This window comes from Orcinus orca, chromosome 8, assembly GCF_937001465.1.
Source record: "Orcinus orca chromosome 8, mOrcOrc1.1, whole genome shotgun sequence".
NCBI classification, from domain to species: Eukaryota; Metazoa; Chordata; class Mammalia; order Artiodactyla; family Delphinidae; genus Orcinus; species Orcinus orca.
The window spans coordinates 92,447,332-92,465,796 of NC_064566.1; the positions used below are offsets into that span (position 1 = coordinate 92,447,332).

The 18,465-nt window shown below is 46.8% G+C and overlaps 1 long non-coding RNA gene across 2 annotated transcripts in view; it reads left to right on the forward strand.

Moving 5' to 3' along the window:
• The first annotated feature begins 15,241 nt into the window (after positions 1-15,241).
• Positions 15,242-18,465, forward strand: part of LOC125965175 (uncharacterized) — a 73,128-nt gene continuing 69,904 nt past the window's right edge. For both annotated transcript variants that reach the window (XR_007478759.1, XR_007478758.1), the window contains exon 1: positions 15,242-15,406. This is a non-coding gene — a long non-coding RNA (uncharacterized LOC125965175). The remainder of the gene's footprint in view (positions 15,407-18,465) is intronic.

An 18,465-nucleotide genomic window follows, 5' to 3' on the forward strand; every position in this document is an offset into this window, starting at 1 on the left:
GGGAAAAATGGATTCTTTAGGGAATACCAATATTTAGGGGGTCAGCAGAGGGAGAGGATTCAATAAAGGAGACTTAGGAGTGGTCTCAGAAGTAAAGATGACCCAGGAGAAAGTGAAATCAGAAGCTAAGTAAGTAGAGAATTTCAAGAAATGGGCCGTGGTCAACAGTGACAAACGTCATGGCAACATCCAATAAGATAAGGAACAAAACAAAGCCATTTGTTCGTACGGCTGATAAAGCGTGTTTCAGGCTACATATAATTCCTCTTTCTGCCTGTCTTCACCCACTAAGCCGTGAGTCCTCAACATAAGGGGCCAACTTTATTATTCAGCCTCGTACACTCAGGGTGAGCACACGCCTGCAGCACAGGTGTAGCTAGACTGTCTAATGACTCCAGTTCCTTAGTGGTCCACATGACCCTGCTTGTCTACTGAATAACGGGACAATAAACAAGGTGGAGAGAATTTCAATTCTTTCTTCTTGAGGTCCCCAAGAAAAGGGCAAGAACAGTTTCTCTCGGTACTGGGCATCCTTTGCATGTGAGCTTGGGACATTGCAGAAGTTGAGATGAGGTCCTATGAGGTCTGGGTCGGGGAGAGCGGGCTGGTGAAAATCTCAGGTGAGACCATCTTCTTGGCGTTCCCAGCATCACCAGGCAGTGATGGCAGCTCTCCCTGTTGGCCTCAGGTGCACTAGCATAGTCTCATAGCTTGTGTGTGATCTGGACCCACAAGTCTGTCTGCCTCCTGTGGCTCGCTGGTGACCACCATCTTTGCCCCTAGGAGACCGAATGACCACATGTTGGTGGCGCTGAGGGAAAAATTCCTCTACAGGGTCAGGTTGGGCCAGCTGACTTTTAAGGTCCTGTCCGACCTCAAGATTCTAGAAGCCTGGGTGACCCCTGAAGGTGATGATGGAGCAGAGCCCAAGAGCTTCTCTAGGTGGATTCATGTGGTGGCCGGAAGTTCTGGGTGTACAGTTCTGTGCTGGGTATTTAGGCTTCCTCGGGATTGTAGGATTAATTGAGACAGGAAGGGAGGGAGGCTGGAGAGCTGAAAGAAGGCGGAGGAAGTGTGTGGGTTATAGGACTGCAGAGCCCCCTGCTGAGAAATTGGAAAGAATGGAGGTGGCGGGCTGGGACCATGTGGGAGCTCTGACTCATGCTAGTGTTGACAAATAGGCTGGATTCCTTTAACGCCGCTGGACTTTGCCCTTTCAGGATGTACAGCCAGCGTCAGCACACTGCTAATGGGGCTTTGAGAGTCTCCTTTTGATGAGCGCGTCCCAGAAAGCAGGTATTAGCCATTTCTGCTGGGGAGGCAATGAAGGCATTTGCAGCTGAAATCGGCTTTCCTGGCTCCCCTAATAAAGCAGAGACTTTCAAAGCCCCATTAGTGGTGTGCTGACTGCAGCTTTACATCTGTACTAGCCCAGTTCAAGAGCGGAGCACTGGGCGCTCACATCCCAAACCCCGAGGAACAAACTACCTGCAGACAAAAGTCAGCTTCTTTTTCCATCAGTAGGCTGTGAGCTCCTTAGGAGAGAGAACTTGTCTTCCTGTCTGGGGGTATGCTAGTCTGGTGCCCAGCACAAAACAGACTCAATAAATGCTAATGGAATTGGTCTTTGATGGGGTGGGGAGTCTTCTGCTAAAGGGAGTCACAATGTGGACAGTTCCCAGCGTGGTGTTGGCCCTTGGTGAGCCCTCAGTGTATGCTTATGGGATTAATGAATGACAGGTAGTGTTAAAGGGGAAGGGAAGGGAGGGGAGGGGAGGGGAAGGGAGGGGAAGGGAAGGGAAGGGAAAGGAAGGGAAGGGAAGGGAAGGGAAGGGAAGGGAAGGGAAGGGAGAGAGATAAGGAAAAGTAGCTCTTCCCTCCACCCCACACCTGCCAGTAGGAAGACTATATTTCTCCCTCAGCCAGAAGTAGCTAAGCTTCTCTACGAGTAGCAGACCCCACGGCATCCACGTCTCCCTGGAATGAAGCCAGAGGACCTTTCTCTTGTTAGGTCCCAAAGGTGGGGAGTGGCATGGGGACAGAGGGGCCCTTGTTGTCAGGTTCTTTACAAGTTGGGTATGCTGAGGAATTAACATAAATGGGATGATCTTCCTTCTGGGTGAGTTAACTAAGGCTCTCAGAAGTCATGCGCCTTGTCCAGATTAACACAAATGTAAACGATGGCGCCAGAATTCAAATCCAAGTCAGTCTGCCTTGCAAGCTCACATCTCTCCAGTCACCTCCCACTTTCCCTCTGACCACAGACACCTCTGAGGCTGTCACTCTGAATGTCAACTGTTTCTAAACAGACGCCCTCCTCCACCTGCTTGACCCATGTGCACTTGCCCTTAGTTTCGTAACAATCTAGATAGAGGTGGATCATCCCGACTGTCCATCAACTTCTTCCTCTTCCATAATCCAAAGGAAATTCCTGGGGAAGGGTTTGATGGATGGAGCAGTCCAGCAGCCCTGTAGGCCATCAGTTTCCATGGGCCAATGTTTCTCCAGGTGGATATGTCCTCCGTACCTCTCATCTCTTCTTTCTGAATACATGCTGTGCCAAACAAGACTTTCCAAGAAGCTCTGGAAAGGAAAATAAATAATAAACAAATAAATGGACTGAAATAGATGAATACATAAACACCTACCTGCTTGCCCTTGTGTGTTTATCCTGGTTCTTTGTTTGACTCGTAAAGTGCCTGGTCCCCGGAAGGTCTTATGTCAGCCACTGTGTGTGACTGGGGCTCTTTGCCCTGTTGTTCTGCCATTTAAATATTTCCAGTCAGGATTTAGTCACTGCACATCTTTGAGAGTCCTCTAATCAGAGAAATTAACTCTCATCAGACACAGGAATTAATCTTTGTTAGTGTTGTTGTCAGTCTAACTTTGCCTTCCTCGGTGCCAGACGTGGAGAGGGATGTCCTAGGAGGGAGCCACTGCCACCATTGCCAAGGGCCTCAGTGGGGACAGGCAGGGCTTCACCTAAGGAATGGAGACTGACCCCTCCTCCTACCTCAGTCAAGAGGTATATGGGACCCCTGAGGAGGGCTATGTTGAGTGACTACAATGTGTGAATAATGTAATGGCAGAGAGGGAGAAGAGGGGTGACTCTTAGATGATGACCCATCATGGGAGGAATTCTTTACCCTTCACCAGCTTGTTAGACTATAGACCCGTCTTTTGAAGCCATCCTTCAGTTGGGGTGTGTGTGTGTGGCGGGGACAGACTCTTGGTTGCATTTGTGAAAAGTTTGGAGCCAAATTCCGTTTTCACAGCATCATACCATCTTCAGGCACAGAGAAAGCACAATGCAAAGAATATCAGGTTATTACAGCATAAATAAACATGACATTAACACAATCTTCCACAATATATATTTCCTATCGTCTCATTTGCTCATGAAAAGTATATTATGGAGAATCATCTGTTAGCATCACACTTATTCACACTGCAACACTTGGTTTTGTCAGTGTCAAGCTATCTCTAGACGTGGCGGTAGTCACCAGTTGTCATCAGAGTTCTAGAGCAGATTTTCATTTTAAATTACAGCATTCTCCTGCATATATGATTTTCAGGCTTAGAAAATCTCAGGGTCTTCGTTTCTGAGTGAGTGGTGGTAAGAAAAGCACTGAGAATCAGAAAAGATGACTTTCATCTTGCTTTGCTACCATGTACTCTGTGACCTGGGAAAAGTCACTTCCCTTCTCTGGTCCTCAGCTTCCCCATCTATAAATTGTGGTTATTTGATGAGATTTTTGGTGAGTCTTTGAGCAGCTACTGAGAAAGTAGAGCAGAGGAATGTCCTTAATTATCTGAGGTGGAGAAAGAAGGGGATCAGAGTTTCTTTATAATGTGGGGCACAGTGACCAGCATTTATGCCACTTCCACGGCCACATAGCAGAGCTGCAGGAGTATCCCACCTGGACAGGGCTCTCTGTTTCACACTCTCCACTTCTTGGATGATTGCTTTCTCTGCTACTGGGATTAAAAAAAAAGAAAAAGTCCTCCAAGACAAGTCACTTTCTCACTGGCCTGTGACACGCTACATGAACCATCTATATTATGGATGCGACCATCGATGCTGCCGACGTTGATTCATACCTTGGTGACCGCATGGATCACTGACAGCCTTGCCACCTGGCAGGCTGCCTGGAATTCACCGGGACCTGTCAGAAACCCCAGCTGTACCTCCATTTTGCAGGCGACCCCAGGGCTGGCTGCCACCCTTGGGTTTCAAGCCTACCATGGTCAGTCTAGGGAACAATCTCATCCTCAAATCAAAAGTCAGGAATTCGAAGAGGAGCGGTGCTGCTCACGCACTGAGTGGCGACTTGCAGAAGTACAAGGAGATCACAAAGTCTCTTTCTGACATCTTTTCATAATGTAAAGCCCCAGGTGGCAGGTAAACAATACACCGCCAGCCAGCCAGAGTCCTTGCTACCTTGTTGACTAAAGCATTCATTGTGAGGCTTCCTGGGCACCTTATTATGGGGGAAAGCAGGACTCTGACCACTTCTGCATAGTGTAGATTCATCTGCGGGCTGCCCGACACCTTTACTTCGTGGTCTTTGTCTCATCGGGTGTCATGAGGGAGGGTGAGTTACTCTCTCTGGTTTTGGAAACTTGCTTTTTAATCTTTTCTGCTGCCTTTGATTTTTACATTTGGCTCCAGGGAAGGCAGGTTGTCATGGATAGAGCCTCATGCCTGGCGTAGCATGCTGTGTGCTTGAAGAGCATCTCTCTGAACCCTCACCAGTGGGTTCAGGGACAAGGTTACCAGATCGCCTTCCTTGGCCTTCGTGCTCAAATGATCTCATCAGATCAAAGAACACAGCTACAAATCCACCCCCCCCAAACAACCACCTCTGCCACCAATGCAATGTTGAAACTCTTCCCACAAGTTAAGTTGCAGGAGATGGAAGAAGGATTAAGGCTGAGTAATACAGGTCAATGTCATTTTCTGAGAACACTGGTACTTAGAGACCATTGGCAGTAGAAAAAGTCACTGTTTCTCAAACTTGCAAACAGACCTCCTATCGAGGGCCTGGGTTTTAAATAATGCTACATACTTCAAATATAATAGCAATGGGACGAAAATCAATTTGAAATAAGATTTCCCTTTTTGTTCTTTTTCTGTAGTTTTTGAGAATCAGCAAGCAATGCTATAGAGAAAAACACAGTGGTTTTGAAATCAGAGTGGAATTTTTCTGAGTTCCCACCATCTCTGTGTCCCTATTTACAAATCTGTAAAGTTTGCTCTTGTTTTGAAGCTAAAGTGTATGAAAAGAGCCTAGCACATAGTAGGTAGATGGAAATGCTGCTTATATGAGAGCACAGTGAGAACATATGACTCCAAGATGATTTTGTTGCCTTTTCTGGTGCAGACTTACAAGAATTAACAATCTAGGTTCAGTAATAGATTTGGGCTATGAGTGGCAAAGGGGGCAGATTTTTCTGCCTGGAGGCTCCCCGTGATTTGTCAGGGAGATGCAGCCACTAAGGAAATCCACACTTTTGGTATTTTTCTAGGTAGGAAGGAGTAGTTGTGGCATGGGTCCTGCAATGTGAGATTTATCTGACTTGAAAAAGAATATTGGCCACAATCCCTTATCAAACCCCCCTGGGGCCAGATGTATTTCAGAATTCAGAATTTTTTAGATTTTTGAAAAGTCATGTGCTACAGATACTAGATATTACATAAAACCCCCAGCAGAGTCTGGAGCAGCAACTTGGAAGGAAAAACCAGGCTGATTTCTGCAGCAAATACTCATCTTAAGTGGGATAAATGAGGTCTACAAAGAAACCCAGGTCAGTTCAGGTCAGGTTTTATTGCCAAATGGGTTATGAAGAATCTTCCAGTATTCAGAGCTTTTTGGATTTCAAAATTGCAGATTGGCGATTTATAAGAATACTAGAGATGATGACGAATAATAAAAACAGTTGCATGGAATAAGTGTTTTCCTTTTGCCAGGCACTCTAAGTGCCTTTCCTATATTTTCTTGTTTGTTCAACAACAGTCCTGGCAGTTGGTATTATTATCTTCCTTTTAGGGAGGAAGAGGATCGGACTCAGAGATATTAAGAAACTTGCCCTAGGTCACATGGGCAGTCAATGACAGCCCTAGGATTTGAACCTAGATCCAACCTGATTGCAAAGCCTATGCTGGTACAACTAGATTAATGTTTTTCCCTGCATGGTGAAGGTTGCCTCACGCTGGAGTGCAGAGAATTTATTTCGTGGATGATGGAATATTTGCAAGGCTATTTTAGCCCTGTGATTTAAGCCAGGCTGGAAGTGTCTTAAAGAGGCTAGTAGCTCAGAGGAACAAAGGGACAAGAGGTGGTAAAAAAAAAAAAAAAAAAAAGGAGGTAAGTGGGGCATACATTACCTAAACCTGGCCATTTCAATATTGGCAAGCCAGCTATGTTGATGCAAGCCCATTCCAGACAGCCTTTGACCTTGATCTGATCTCCTGCCCTTAAAGAAAAGCTTTCTTCAGCTTCAAGTGGCCTTCCTCGGAACTCAGCTGTCCAGAAAGGGTAGGTGACCCACCTTGGGCTCAGACCAGGCCTCAGCCCTGCGTGTGACCTCTATTGTGTGGGTAGAGTACTACAGAGAAAAAAAAATGCCTAATGGGCCTTAATGGGGGAGGAAATGGCCATCCTAAAAATAACGCCAGGCCCTGTGGAGTAATGACATCATTAGCCAACCCCAGCCTGACGGATTCTAAGCACTTTTGACCAGACATTTTATTTTAGCACAAGATATATCAAGCAAATCTATTATGCTTGTCAGACCAAGCAAGGGCGGCAAGGCAAGAATTAAGTGAGAGGTGCCTGGGAGGGCCACGGCACTTGCTTTAAGTACATTCTACGTAATTGTGATGGTTGCTCTTTCCGAATCTTTGGCCGGGCAGTCTTTATGACCACAACAAAACAGATCTGGGAGGAAAAGAAATTCCATCATCTGGAGAGGAGCTGACATTCTGATTTAATTCTGTCTTGGGCAAGAGAAGGTCCTGGGGAACTGGGTTATCCAAGAGCTGCTGAGAAAGACAGAAGTAGGTGCCACAGCGAATTCCTCCTCCCCAGGGTCATTCTTCTTTTTTCAGCTGAGAAGGTGTGAGTGCCTTCCCGTGGTCCCTGCCCTAGCAGGGCTCTTAGGACCGTGCATGAAATAACAATTCGTGTCACCCTGCATCTGTCCTCCACTAGGTCAGAAGCTCCATGAGGCCAGGATTGGGCTCATCCAGACCTTCATCCCATCACTCAGAGAAGCGCCTGGAAAATAGCGAACGTTCACTAAAAATGTGCTCATTTAGAGCAAATGGCTGTGAATTCATTCATAATGGTGACAGATGATGTTGTACATCTCTGTTTGTTCACTTGTAAGGATGAAAGAGGAAGCCGGTCCTTCTCCAAGAAGGTAGAGCGGTGATGTATCCCCTGGGCTAGGAGCAAAGAGCCTGTATCCTATGGTTGCAGTCAAGTGGTTCTGGCAGCTCAGGCTCCCTTCATGTAAGTAATGACAAAACCCTTCGTATCTCTCGGCTTCACAGAGAGACCAGCGGAATAAATGACATCCAACTTGATTATGGTTCCAAGACAAATCAGCCATCGAAACTCAGACCTAAAGGCTTTTCCCCTTTTCCATTGCGCTGGTCCTACAGCAAGCCTGGCCATGGGATTCTTGTGGGTTTACCTCCCCAAGGATGTGGGGAAGGTGAGGGGTGGCCACGCTTTGTGTCTGGCCACATCCTTGTTTCTTCTCCCCAAAACAAAACATCTGCTTCAGCCACCTCCCACTCTCTCTCCCCCCACCCCCTTCCTGTGCCCTCCTTTCTCACTTGCAGTCCTCATTCAGCCTTCCCCTCTCTTTGCTCTGGCCCCCTGGGGCCTGTCATAATTAGAAAAGGAGGAAGGAGGGGCGCCATCCTAGCCCACCGGGGCTTTAGAGGGAGCTGGGGCTGCGTGCTGGAGACGTGGGGCTGCAAAGTTTTCTGTGTCTTTCTTCTTTTCCAGCCACGGTACCTCCCAACACGGGCAGGCCCTGTCCTCAAGTCAAGGAGGCTCCAGGGCCAGGAACACATGGCCCTGCATGTAGATATGTGTCTAGAAAAGTGTGAGTGTGTGTGTGTGTGTGTGTGTGTGTGTTTGTGTGTGTGTGAGCATGTGTGAAGATGTGTTATGACTGTAGGTGTGGATTTATGGTGTGCCATCTTCAGATGGGGGAGCCATGTAGCAAAGGTTGTTTTCATCTGGAAGCTTTAATCCGTGTCAATTTTGGGAGTTCAGATTCTCTAGGGAATCCCCGTGTACTATCCCCTCCTTCCGCTCTCCCTTTGCTCCCCCAGATCCTCCCTTCTACCTTCACAATAAAAGGAAAGCAGTAGGTGGAATTGACGATCAGAGCCATTCCAAATCCTTCCTCCCTTTCCCCAAGACCACGTGTTGGCCTGAGCTGAGTATGTCAGGCTCGGTGAGAAACACGCAGGTCAGGGATGCAGGCTGTTTCAGCTTCCGCTGGACCAGGGTCTCGCTCCTGGACTGGCATTTTCCTGGGGATGCTGAGGGGATCATTAATCTGTCTCCTTGCTATTTTTCTGTCCAGCCCAGGGGACGACTCTAGCCTATAAATCAGCTCAGAATGGAGTGGGAAACTCAAGGAAGGGATCCAGTAAGAAGGAAATTAGACACTCAGGAAGGATACAGACCTGAGGTGTGAGACCCTGAAATCGGGGGAAGAAAGAAGAGCGATCTTTTGAGGAAATAACCCGAAGAGAAAAAATTGCACCAACCCAGCAGGGCCAGATTGGGGACAAAGGAGATCTAGACTCTGGTCTTCAAGATGTTATTCTAAGCTTCTTGCTTCAGCTAATCTCTCTGGGCTACAACTAGGCCATCTGTTCAGGTGGGCTCTCTCCAGGCCCTCGCTCAGTCTTGTGCTTTCCTGGGAACTAGAGCATGTGCAGAGAAACAAAACAAATTCATACATGCAAATGATTCCAACCCTATATATTTGCTCCTACAAGTGAATTAATCAAAAGTCCCCATGGTAAAGATTTCTAAGGAGCACTGTGATTGCTGCGAGGCAGTGTGGCCAGTGGGATGGGTCTGGAACCAGGCCTGTTACTGGCTTTCTCTGAATCTCTGGATACCAGTCCATTAACCCTTGGTCAACACCTCAGTTCCTCATCCTTTCAGATCAGTTTGAACTTCAGACTTCTGCGATGATGGCAGTCGTTGTCTCCACAGTGATATGAAGCCCTCACATCTCTCTCAGTGACTCTCCAGCATCTTGGCCATCATTGACAGAAGCCATAGCTGGACGGGAGAAGGGGTTGTCTTGATGGGGTCCATCACTCTCCCAGTCAAGCCCACTGCTCTCCAGGCTATATGGGCTGGACCACTCCCTCCTGGGACAAAGTCTGCTCTAGGGGCTGTTATCTTTTGAGAGGCAGCTTGGTGGTTTAAAGAGCTCAGGCTCTGGAAAGAGATGGACTTGTGTTTAAAAATCACCCATGAATTATGTGGCCCCTGGGGAGACCCTGAGCATGCCTGAGGCCCTGTAACCACATCTATAAAAGAGGGTCACAATACCTGCCTTGTTGGTTTCTTGTGAGTGTAGGGTTAATGTATAGACAGCACCTAGTATAGTTCCTGGAACATGGAGGCACCCAATGAACAGTTATTATTACTATCATTGGACCACTGGAGTTGAAACCAGGAAGGAGAAAGGAATAACGGGAATGAAGGTCACCTTCAGGCAGACCTATCACAGACTGAGTAAAGTGTGTGTGCACGTCTGTGCATGTGTATGGGTCTGGCTGTGTGTATAAGTGTGTGTGAGAGTGAGTGTATATGTGATATGTGTGTGAAAGAATGTATAAGAACGCATGCATGTGTATGTGTGCACGTTAGTGTGTGCACACATATGTGGCTGTGTGTGAGCATGTGAGCGTCTGCATGTGTGCTGGGACAGACATACTTTCTAGTTCTCCAAATGGACCTTGCCTTTGTACACGCTTCTCCCTCTACCTGGAATGCCCTGGTCTTCCCTGCATTCCATAAATGCCTACTAATTTATCAAGATTCAACTCAGACCATCGCCTCTTTGCAGCCATCCCTGAACTTTTTGGGAAGAGATGCTCATTCTCTCTTCTTCTGTTTCCCTCTGCCTTAAACTAGGGAAGCAGCAGAAGGTGGAGGGGTTAAGAGTATGGGCTCTAGGAGCACAAATCATGGGTTTGAATTTCAGTGCTTCAACTTGTAGCTAAGTGATCGCAGATGAGTGCTGTGGCCTGGACCTCTGGAAGCCTCAACTTCCTTATCTGCAACGTGGAAATAATAAAGTCGTCTTCCTCATGAGGTTGGTAGGAGGGTTAAAGAATCTCATGCATTTACAGCATTTTCTACAGTACCTGGTACATAATAAGTGCTCAGTCTGTGTCAGGTTACTCGTCATTGCTCGTCATTACTCTACCATTGCTTTTCCACATCATATTGTACTATTAGAATGCTTCACTTACATATTCATTTCCCCAAATCTGTGAACTCTCTGAGAGTAGAGATTTTTCCTCTAGCACCTACCCAGTAGTTTGACATCCAGGAATAACGGAAAGGAAATGGAAAGAAAAGGAAAGTATTACTTATCTCTTCTCATCCCTATTTCTCTCTTTTTTTTTTGAATTTTATTTTATTTATTTTTTTATACAGCAGGTTATTAGTCATCAATTTTATACACATCAGTGTATACATGTCAATCCCAATTGTCCAATTCATCACACCACCATCCCCACCCCCTCAGGGCTTTCCCCCCTTGGTGTCCATAAATTTGTTCTCTACATCTGTGTCTCAACTTCTGCCCTGCAAACCAGTTCATCTGTACCATTTTTCTAGGTTCCACATACATGTGTTAATATACGATATTTGTATTTCTCTTTCTGACTTACTTCGCTCTGTATGACAGTCTTTAGATCCATCCACGTCTCAACAAATGACTCAATTTCGTTCCTTTTTATGGCTGAGTAATATTCCATTGTATATATGTACTACATCTTCTTTATCCATGCGTCTGTCAATGGGCATTTAGGTTGCTTCCATGACCTGGCTATTGTAAATAGTGGTGCAATGAACATTGGGGTGCATGTGTCTTTTTGAATTATGGTTTTCTCTGGGTATATGCCCAGTAGTGAGATTGCTGGATCATATGGTAATTCTATTTTTAGTTTTTTAAGGAACCTCCATACTGTTCTCCATAGTGGCTGTATCAATTTACATTCCCACCAACAGTGCAAGAGGGCTCCCTTTTCTCCACACCCTCACCAGCATTTGTTGTTTGTAGATTTTCTGATGATGCCCATTCTAACTGGTATGAGGTGATACCTCATTGTAGTTTTGATTTGCATTTCTCTAATAATTAGTGATGTTGAGCAGTTTTTCATGTGCCTCTTGGCCATCTGTATGTCTTCTTTGGAGAAATGTCTATTTAGGTCTCCTGCTCATTTTTTGATTGGGTTGTTTGTTTCTTTAATATTGAGCTGCATGAGCTGTTTATATATTTTGGAGATTAATCCTTTGTCCGTTGATTCGTTTGCAAATATTTTCTCCCATTCTGAGGGCTGTCTTTTCGTCTTGTTTATGGTTTCCTTTGCCGTGCAAAAGTTTTAAGTTTCACTAGGTCCCAATTGTTTATTTTTGTTTTTATTTCCATTACTCTAGGAGGTGGATCAAAAAAGATCTTGCTGTGATTTATGTCAAAGAGTGTTCTTCCTATGTTTTCCTCTAAGAGTTTTATCCTATTTCTTATTTTTCCCAGCTGAGGCCCCTCTCCTTCATGCTGCCATCAGAATGCAGAGTGGGGACTGGAGTGCAGCCTCATCCCCATACAAAGGGCATCCTCAGTCAACACATAAAGGTCCCCGCTGTAGCTATACTTAGCAGGCATTCGGCTCCCACATTTATTACATCACCAAGTCTATTTTTTTCCTGATGTTGTCTTCAATAGACTCAATTGAAACACAGGAAAGCCCCTGCTGGCCCACCAATAAGTCTGAGGCCAAAACTTCTGGTGGGACAATATCCTTCTGTTGCTGCCCATAGAAAGTGCCCTCAGCCACCCTGGGCTACTCATTCCCCAAACATGCAACACCCAACCAAACTGCACACGGGGGAGATAAGGACAGCTGACCACAGAGAACTGACCCCCACACACCACAGTGCAAAATGCATACAAGTCAACCATTGTAGAGCACACTGGCTGTCAGTCTCCCTAACTTGTTTTCCTGACTTAGTTCTCTCCAATCCCTCCATCTTCCAAAGAGAACTGCAGCTAAGCCTCCCTAGTTTTTTAAGGAAGTCTTCACTGAGGCAGTGGCATCCGTCCAACCATCTGGTGAGGTTGGTACTGATTCTTGTTGCCTTGGATGAGTCCTGGGAAGTACCCAGAAGCCTGCTAGTCAGAGCATTTCCTTATGCATCTGCTATTACTCAGTTCATTGTCTAGGACTTCTGCTCTAATGCCCCACTCGCATTTTCTCTTCTGGACTCCCTGTTTGGAAAGACCAAGCCCTTTCCAACTTGGACTGCTGCCCTGAAACCCATCCACGTTGGGGTCTCTAAAAATTCTTGTTTGTGTTCCTTGCTGCGTGGATTCCATCTCTTTTCATCCCTCCGCCCATTACAAGAGTCTTGCTACATGTGGCTAGATTATCAGTGCTGTATCCCTTCCCTTTGGTCTCACTGATCGCTGATCTTCAGAAGCCCTCAGTCTCGTGTTTGTCTTTAGCCCAGTTTTGTGTGGGCAAACATATACACACTAGACTTTTGGGTCTATCTCAAGGTTCCAGCCAGCAGGTTTGGCCAGTTGCTCTCAGAGCTCCGGGGATTACGTGAAGCAGTGTGAAAGCTGCGTGGCTACTGGCTCTCTGTCTCTACCCTTCCCCCGTAAGGGTGGCTGATGGTGTCATTCCTAAGCAGGAGGTTTGGCTGATATGCGTGTGTGTGCATGCACATGAGTGTGAAAGAGAGGAAAACAACAATTCAGTTTCAGATATATTCAAAATGAGGGCCTTCTAGAACATCCCAGAGGTTTCCAGTAGACGATTTGATATATGAGGGCAGAACTCAAAGGAGAAGTCTGGGCTGCAGCCTCAGACTTGGGAATCAACAAGACATGGAAGAGCATTGAATCCAGGTGTCTGCTTAAGAAGTGAATGAGAAGAGCTGGGATCTGAGGCCTGACCCTTGAAGCTTCCCAGCGTTTATGGGATGGGTGGTGGGAAAGGAGCTGCCTCGGGGTCTGAGAAGAAGGAACTGGAGAAGTTGAAGTAGAATTTAGGAAGAACGGTCTCCCCAAGTCCCTGGGGGAAAAGAATTTCCAGAAAGAGGAATGATAAGTAAGATAAGGGCTGAAGAGTGGCTGTTGGATTTGGTCATATGATGTCATTGGTTACATTGGAACTGCTTCAGGGGTCTTGGGGCAAAAGCCAACCTGAAGTTGGCTTTGGAGTCAATACAAGAAGTGCAGTCAATACAAGAAGTGCAAGAGATGTTGGGGGGAGTAGCTGAAGGAGTTTAAACTACAGGGAGGGCTGGTTTGATTGTTTTGTTTTTAATACAAGAGACTTGTGTATTATTGAGCCATGAGGGAAGTAAAGAGAGTTAAATATAATGGTTATGAGACAGGCTGGGACCTGGGACCTGGGATCCTTTGCTGCAGTGCTTGCACCTGGACAAACGTCTCCTCAAGCAACAGAATACAAATAAACTACAAGGGACTAAAAATAACTGCACGCATGTACAGTTGGGGTAAATTATGGACAACAAGATGCAAAAAGACCAAAATCCCAGCTGCCACCTCTGAAGAGCCGGATGCAGAAGCAGGCTACCATGCATGGCCCCTGCACACAGCACCACCAAAGGGGTGGGCAGACCACCTAAGCCACCTTTCCGGTGGGACCCCTGGACACACCCCTACCCTCACTCCATATAAGGAGCAGCTCGCTAGCCCCCCTTCTCAGGAAGCAAGCAAGGGAAACGGTTACTTATTTTCACCACCCCCTGCTGCAGCAGGAGCCCCAGTAAAGCCTTGCCTGAATTTCTTGTCTGGCCTCTTATCAGTTTCTATTGATTACGGATGGCCAAGAATCCTGGTCAGTAACAGAGAGGGTATGACTGGTGGTGAGAAATGGCTGGTGAGGCAGCAGGCTGGGAATGCTGAGCACAGGTGGTGAGATACACCTTTGCCAGGAGAAGGCCACCTCCTCGCCTTTGGACTCGATCTAGCAACCTTTAGTTGAGGCGAGGGACCAGAGGATGTCAGGTGGCCGATCGGTGGCCTACCGTCTAACGTTTGGCAGAGAGAATCCACGCAGACAAATTCGAGTGGCCTGAACTTGAAATCTCTAAACGAATGAAACTCTCTGAGTGGCATGTCAGGGGCTCTGACCCACGTTCACAGTGACCCATGATGGAACAGGAGGGATGGCAGGTGACCTTGAAGTGCTCCCGTGTGGCACCTGCCTGTGCTAATGAAAGCTGTCAATCTTGCCTGGAGACGAGGGTCACCCTGGGAGGCTCTGCTCCCCCGAGGGGGGCAGCTGGGCAGGGGCTTCCCCTTGGGGACTGATTGCAAGGCTCCTCAATGGGGTCCCTCCTTGCCCGCTACCATTTTTCTTCATTATTTCTGCTATGTCACCCGTCACGTTGTCAGTTTCCTCTGAGAACGGCGATAAATGGCGCCTCTCAGGTTGTGTCCTTAGGGGACACCTGTTATTTATTTCAATGATGGGCAAGACGCCATAGCTAATTAAGAGAAATTGTGGGCCGCCCACAGCCATGCCATAGTTTATGTCACTTCAGCCCCACAGTCCTTCACTCCATGTTGGAGCCATTCCCTCCCCGCTCCCCAGAGCTTGTGGGGTCAGGGGATGAAGGGTACGAGCATCACCCCCCTCCCTCTATCCCTAAAAGGAGTCCCACACCGGTCTTCCTGCTGAAGGACATGGGGAGTCATGGGCCCAAGCTGGACACCGCTTCTAAGTGTCAGGCCTCTGCGGGGGTCCATCAAGTCCTTCCCTTCTGTCCCCCCCAGAGAAACGTGGAGACACAGCCAGCAGAGTGTTTTCTCCCTCATGACTTGGCAGGGTAGGAAAGGCAGCTTCTGTGGCCAGGGCCGCTTGGACACAATGACCCAGATAACTGAAGTGACACCTGGCTCATTCTTGCATTACCTCAGTCAGCCTAGTCAGAGCTGCTCAAAACAAAGGATGCTGCTGGCCCTACCCATAGGCAACTAGTTTCTTCTGGATTTCCCAGATTTCTGGGCCCTGTGAAAGGTGGTGGAAAGTTCTGTGTGTTTGGGTGGAGAAGATCTTGCTCATGAGATGGTCTCTGGAGCCAGAACGGTAGGAAGGGGGCTCAGGGTGAGGTGGGAAGGGTTGTGTGAGGGTCGGTAGGTGTTAGAATGGGCTGCAGAGGGAGGTGGATGAATCTTCGCTTGAAGACTTGAACTAATGGGGAGTCATATCCCAGAGGGTTTAAGAGGATGCTTCCCCAAGGACCAGAGAATTGCCCGGATACTTCCTGTGGCTCTGGTCCCTGGGTCTTTTGGAATTCTTGGCAGAAATTTTCTTTTAACTTCTGATGCCCACGTCACCTCTGTGCCTGGTGGAGTCTTCATAGTTCTGACAAAAGGGGCAAAGCGCGGCTGGGATTCAAGGGCAGGCGAGGGGGAGGCAGGCGAGGGGGAGGCAGGCGTGGCTGGGCTTGGAGGAGGTTGGCTGGAGGTTGGGTCCAAGCCCAGCGTGAAGGCGCCGGCACTCTCTGTGCCCCAAGTGGGATCCAGGAGAAAGCCCAGGGCCGGGGACGGTGACATCGGCCCCCCTGTGCCCTCTCCCTCTGTCAGTTTGCCTGGCATAAAGCCCTTCCTGCTGGTCACGCTATCAGAGCCCAGCCTGAGATGAAATTACATTGTATTTGGAGCCGCAATAACTTCAGAGCAAGTTGTTTTCTTCACACTGGGACACAGCACAGCTTCCCCTCCTATCTCTTCTTTGCTTTCACATTGTACTCGCTTTAACACAGAGTCCAGGGGACAAAAGGCCCCTGTGTGCGACTCCCTCCTCCTGCCCCCACTTCGTGGCCGCTCCTTGCCCCCAAGTGGCCCTGACACACTCCCAACAGACCACAGAGATGTGATCTGGGGCTGGCATTCCAAGGACCCACTGCTTCAGGAATTGCAAATGTCTCCGATTAAAACCAGCAGGGCTAATCTGAGCTCAAGTTGCTACAATACTGAAGAAAGTAACAATTTGTTGGGTTTCTCTGACTCCCCAGGTCCCGGAAAGAAATTCACAGGGAGAAAAGAAACAAAGAAGAAAAGGGGAAGAAAAACACACAGATATGTGTGGGTTTGGACCCGATTTTGCCCAGACCATCTGTGTTGCAAGCTGTAGGATCACATGCTTACACCCCAGTCTTACCTCCACCGGCTTCCTGGTCAGATGCAAACTCTAGAAACCAGTGGGGAACCCCCAGGGGATCCTGAAAGTTCTAGATCTGTGAGATTAGATTTACCCGCTCCCAAGTCCAGATCAAACATGGATCAAGCCCCTCCGCCCCCCACCGACAGGGAGAAATGCTCCAGCAGCTGTGGAGTAAGAAAGGAGTTCCTTATCATCCCTGGAGGTCCAAATACTTTGAAACCTTCAGCCACTATGTTTTGATATTTTTTTGGGCAACTTTGCCTCTGATCACTGACCAATGCTTGTAAGGTCGACTGTTAGGCTGAACAGGGTCGGTAGAAAATAAAGGGAGTAAGTGAAGAAAGAGCATATTTACAGAAATCCAACGTCCCTTGGAAACTCTAGGAACGCGTAACTTGTCTGGTGGACTTGAGGCTGTGACAATCATCACGATGAGTGTATTGCAGAGCTGGTATGGATGCTGGGGTGGGCTGGGGGGCAGTGGCAGAGTCCTCTTTTAGCACCCACCAAGCTCTCCTGAGTGACACAGTCAGCCTCACGGTGTAGCTGTGGCTTTGCTTGTCTCTGCCTTTGTGCAAGGTCTCAGGACACCAGCTGCTGTTCCAGCCATGCTCTAAGTGTAATGGCAGAATTTTTCTGACTCCCCATGATTCTGGAAACATTTCTGTAAGAATTGGTATACTCCATCCAGGTCCGTCATTACTTCTCTCTTCAAGCAAGAATTCTGTATTCTTTTTTTAATTCAGTTCATTTAGAAAGAACTGGCCTGAACACGTGTCTAGAGTTCCCCGGGCAGATGGTAATTTTTTCTAGCATTCATTCAGCAAGCAATGATGCCTGATTCTGAATGGCACGTGCTCTGCAGGTATTGGGTTTACAAAGACGAGGTCACTGACTTCAAGGAAGATACAGTTTAATGGAGGAGACAGACCTAGAAATAATTAATTATGATAGAAGGCTGCATGGAATAAGGGCTAAATAGCAGTATTTGAAATGACTTCTGCCTGGAGATTCAGTCAGCTGCTGAGTCTGGGCTGAGCTGCTGACTACCTGGGAAGCGGGGCCATTTTCCTCCAGTTCTTCTGAACTCCCTCAATATCCCTCAGCATTTAATTCCTTGCTCTGAGTGTCTGCTTGAGTGTCTGCCTTACTCCTTCTGCCAAGATTGCCTTGATGTTGTATTTCAACCGAACGACAGTGATGACCATTTCTGAATGCCCAGTGCCTCACAGATACCTCTAGGCCTTGGAGAAGTCATTGTATTAATAAGTTGGAGAAACTGGAGTTACACCCAGTGTGTTAAATTCTTAAGTGCTCTTAGTACTGTATCACCTTGCTTTTGTGTAAGTTTTAGGGTTGAATTTAACACTCAAAACCGTTTTGGAATGAGATGGAATAGATGTAATTTTATTTTTATTTATTTAATTGAAGTATAGTTGATTTACAATGTTTCAGGTATACAGCAAAGTGATTCAAATATATATTATTTTTTCAGGTTCTTTTCCATTATGGGTTATTACAAGATATTAAATATAGTTCCCTGTGCTATACAGTAGGTCATTGTTGTTTATCTATTTTATATATAGTAATGTGTACCTGTTAATCCCAAATTCCTAATTTATCCGTCCCACCTCCACTACCCCCTAAGTGTGTTTTCTATATCTGTAAGTCCATTTTTGTTTTGTAAATACATTCATTTGTATCAATTTTTTAGATTCCACATATAAGTAATATCATGATATTTGTCTTTGTCTGACTTACGTCACTTAGTATGATTATCTCTAGATCCATCCGTGTTGCTGCAAATGTCATTATTTCATTCATTTTTATGGCTGAGTAATATTCCATTATATATAGGGGTATATGTAATTTTAAATCTCTAATTTTTATAGTGATCTTATGACTTTGATCATGATACATACTTTCTTGGAAGTATAGAGACTTACCATGTTTAAAATGGAGTGATAATAATACCACAA